General features: G+C 37.2%; 1 pseudogene; it reads left to right on the forward strand.

Moving 5' to 3' along the window:
- The first annotated feature begins 283 nt into the window (after positions 1-283).
- Positions 284-2,812, forward strand: LOC140518994 (60 kDa heat shock protein, mitochondrial pseudogene; annotated as a pseudogene).
- Positions 2,813-4,559: the final 1,747 nt, after the last annotated feature.

The raw sequence follows: 4,559 nt of genomic DNA on the forward strand, positions 1-4,559 counted from the left end.
GTAATGTGAAAGAAATTCTTCAAATGTAGGCTGGAACAAGATCATTAAGGGAATTTAAGTACTAAAAGAGGGGTAGAGTGAAGATGACAGAGTAAAGGCAGGAACTCATCTTAAGTCTCTCAAATTCCCCTCCAAACAACTTTAAAATAAGTTCTGAAATTGAATTCTGGAACAGCAAAACCAACAAAAGGTCAGGGTGAAACAATTTTACAGTCTAAGACAATTTAGGAGGTGAGCAGGAAAAGTCTATTGCACAAGGCAGCAGCCAGCCCTGGAGTGCAGCATGGGCCATGTTGCCTCCCCAACACCAGCATCAGACTTTGGAGGCTGCTGCAACAGTGTCAGCGACTCTTTCTCAGCTCACAGAAGGTAAGGGGGTTGGACAACTGGTCACAAAGAGATTATAAAGGACTCACTGCTGGCACTGTTTATTGGACTCTGGTGCATTGTACATACACAGTTCTGATGTGCATTCCCAGGATGAAGATGAGCACTCGTGACAGCGGGGTAATGGGCACAGAGTTAAAGTTCCAAGTTCAATAAGAGTCTTGTAGTGGCCCACAAGGGAGCAGGGGCCTTAGTCTCAGTTTTAAGGCAGAAAGGAGAACTTCTGCTTATAGTCACAGGACAGCAAACATGATTTTTAAACAGAAGACTCAAGAAAACCATAAAAAGGTAAACATTAAAGAAAATAAGTAGAGATTCAATAAGGTTAAACTGTTTACATTCCTATATGGGAAGATGAATGTTTGTATCTCCTAAGAACTTTATCATCATTAGAGTAGTTAGGAGTATTATAGATATATGGCACAGTTGCCAGGTCAAATGGAACAATAGCACTGCAGCTTCAGTGGACCTGATCACAGTTCTAGGGTCAAGAGGAACACCATTTGCAGCTGCAGGGAAACAAAGATCTTCCTGGGTAAAGACCAGTGCAAACAGGAGAACAGTGACCACACTTCTCCTTAGATCATGCCAACTTGGAAGGACCAAAAATTTGAAGGCCCATAGAACTTCCTCTGAAAATAGCAGCATGGTGTTATTGCTGCTGATTTGTACCATGTGCTTGTCTGCCTGCTCCACAAAAAAGACAACCACTCTGGTTGTCTATAGTCCTTTGCCAGGTAAGGCCAGTGTCTAGGCACTAAAACATGCTTATGCAAAAGACATCAAATTTGGAGCAGATGCCTGAGCCTTAATGCTTCAAGGTGTAGGATGCAGCTGTTGTTACTATGTGGCCAAGGGAAGAACTGTGATCATTGAAAACAGTTGGGGAAGTCCCAAGGTAACAAAAGATGGTATGACTGTTAAAAAAGCAATTGACTTGAAGGACAAATATAAAAATGTTGGTGCCGGGCTGGTTCAGGATGTTGCCAGTAACACAAATGAAGAGGCTGGGGATGGCACTACCGCAGCTACTGTCCTTGCACCATCCATTGCTAAGGAAGACTTGGAGAAGATTAGTAAAGGAGCAAATCCAGTGTTGGTCAGGAGAGGTGCAGTGTTGGCTGTTGATGCTGTCATTACTGAGTTTAAGAAGCAACCTAAACCTGTCACAATCCCTGAAGAAATTGCTCAGGTTGCTACAATTTCTGCAAATGGAGACCCAGAAATTGACAACATAATATCTGATGCAATGAGAAAGGTTGGCCAAAAAGGTGTCATCACAGTAAAGGATGGAAACACACTGGATGATGAATTGCAAATTATTGAAGGCATGAAGTTTGACAGAGGCTATATCTCTCCATATTTTATTAATACAGCTAGAGATCAGAAATGTAAATTCTAAGATGTCTATGCTCTCGTAAGTGAAAAAAAGATCTCTAGTGTCCAATCTATTGTACCTGTACTCAAAATTGCCAATACCCACCGTAAGCCTTTAGTCATAATTGCTGAAGATGTAGATGGAAAAGCACTAAGTACACTGGTTTTGAAAGGCTAAAATTTGGCCTACAGATTGTTGCAGTGAAAGTTCCAGGATTTGATGACAACAGGAAGAATCAGCTTATGGACATGGCTATAGCTACTAGTACATGGCTATAGTACAGTGTTTGGAGAAGAGGGATTGGCTCTGAATCTTGAGGATATTCAACCTCATGATTTTGGAAAAGTTGGAGAGGTCATTGTGACAAAAGATGATGCTATGCTTTTGAAAGGAAAAGGAGAAAAATCCCAAGTTGAAAAACATGTTCAAGATATCATTGAACAGTTAGAGATTACTATAAGTGACCATGAAAAAGAAAAATTAAATGAACATTTGGCCAGACTTTCTGATGAAGTTACTATAATAAAGATTGGTGCAACAAGTGATATAGAAGTGAATGAAAAGAAAGACCGGGTTACTGATGCACTGAATGCTATACATGCTGCTGTTGAAGAAGGCATAGTTCTGGGACGTGGCTGTGCATTGCTTTGATGCATTCCTGCCTTAGAAACATTGACTCCAGCTACTAAAGATCAAAAAATTGGAATAGAAATAATTAAGAAGTCATTGAAAGGCCCTTCAAAGACCATTGCTAAGAATGCCAGTGTTGAAGGCTCATTGATAGTTGAGAAAATTTTACAAAGCTCCTCAGAGATAGGTTATGATACCATGCTTGGAGATTTTGTGAATATGATTGAAAGAGAAATAATTGACCCAACCAAGTTTATAAGAACTGCTTTGTTGGATGCTGCTGGTGTAGCATGTCTGCTAACTACAGCAGAAGTTATTGTTACTGAAATTCCTAAAGAAGAGAAAGAACCTGCTATGGGACGGATGGGTGGTATGGGCAGAGGCATGGAGGTGGTATGCTCTAATTTCCTAGGATAATGCTCTATCATTATGATCTGAGATGCAATCAAGACTCAAGACAGTATTCTTTGCTAACTTTGGAGAAGTCATTTGTAGAGAGGACTGAAGTAAAGGCTGATGTTCAAGAAAGTCACTATAACCATCAGTTACTGGCTTCAGTTGACAAAATATGTAATGGTTTACTGCTATCATTATCCATGATAAAAATAATTTATTTTTTATTTTTTGAATAAAGACATTTGTACATTCCTAATACTGGGTACGAGATCCATGTATCAAAGTTCTGCTTTCAACTTAAACCAGCTGAGGCATTTTTCCTATTTTTCTGTTAAGTCAGAATTTTAAAATTTGCCATCACTAGAAAGAAAGTTCAGAAGCAGCCTTTCTGTGTAGATGAAGATTAATTAACATTGTGTACAAAGCAGAGAAATATCCAGTTATGTGATGACCTTTGTGTAATAAAATCATTTAAAGTTAAAAAAAAAAAGAGCAGCATGAAATATATGAGATTAGGACAGTGACCTATCCAATCCAGGAGCAGAGTCCAACTTTAATATAAAGTTAAGAGTCAAGAAATAGGTAATAAAAATACACGAACAACAACAGAAGAACCTATCCATAAAAAAAAAATATTCCAGCAAAAAGGATGGTCAAGACACAAATTTAGAGGAAGAAAATGATGTCAAAACAGCTACAAGCAAAACGTCAAAGAAAAACTTTTAATTGAGCACAAGCCCAACAAGAATACCTAGAAGAGCTCAGAAAGGATTTTAAAACTCAAATAAGAGAGGTAGAGGGAAAATTCAGAAAAGAAATGAGAGCGATGCAAGAAAATTATTTTTTAAAATGTCAACACCTCGGTAAGAGAGGCATAAAAAAAAAGTAGAGAAAACAACACCTTAAAAATATAAATGACCAAAAGGAAAAAAAGAGGTGCAAAAGCTCACAAAAGAAAATAATTCCTTAAAAATTAGAATTTTGCAAGTGGAAGCTAATGACTCCATGAGAAATCAAGAAACAATAAAATAATGTTAAAAGAATGAAAATAATAGAAAATTGTTAAATTTCTCATTGGAAAGGCAACTGATTTGGAAAGCAGATCATGGAGGAGGAGGAAAAATAAGATGGAGGGAAGTAGAGAAGTACACAGTAATTATAACTGTGAATGTGAATGGGATGAACTCACCCATAAAAGGGAAGTGTGTTGCTGAATGGATTAAAAACCAGAAACCAAAAATATGTTGCTTGCAAGAAACTCACCTGAAATAGAAAGATACATACATAGTAAAAAATAAGGGGCTGGAAGAAAATCTATCATGCTTCAGCTGAGGGGAAAAAAAATGAGGGTAGCAATTGTGATCTCAGACAGAGCAAAAACAAAAAACAAAATAGACCTAATTAAGACAGGGAAACTACATTTTGTTAAGAGGTACCATAGAGAATGAAGTAATATTAGTACTAAACATATGCACCAAATGACATAGTATCCAAATTCTTAAAAGTAAAAGTTAAATGAGTTATAGGAAGAAATAGTGGGGGACCTCAGCTTTCCCCTCTCAGATCTAAAAATCTAACTATAAAATAAACAAGAAAGGAGATGAATAGAATTTTAGAAAAGTTTGATATGATAGAATTCTGGAGAAAAGTGAATGGGAATAGAAAGAAGTATAATTTTTATCAGCTGTATATGGAACCTTCACATAAACTGATAATTTATTAGGGCATAAAAACTTTACAATCAAATGCATAAATGTTAAATGCATCC

The sequence above is a fragment of the Notamacropus eugenii genome, chromosome 1 (genome assembly GCF_028372415.1).
Source record: "Notamacropus eugenii isolate mMacEug1 chromosome 1, mMacEug1.pri_v2, whole genome shotgun sequence".
NCBI lineage: Eukaryota > Metazoa > Chordata > Mammalia > Diprotodontia > Macropodidae > Notamacropus > Notamacropus eugenii.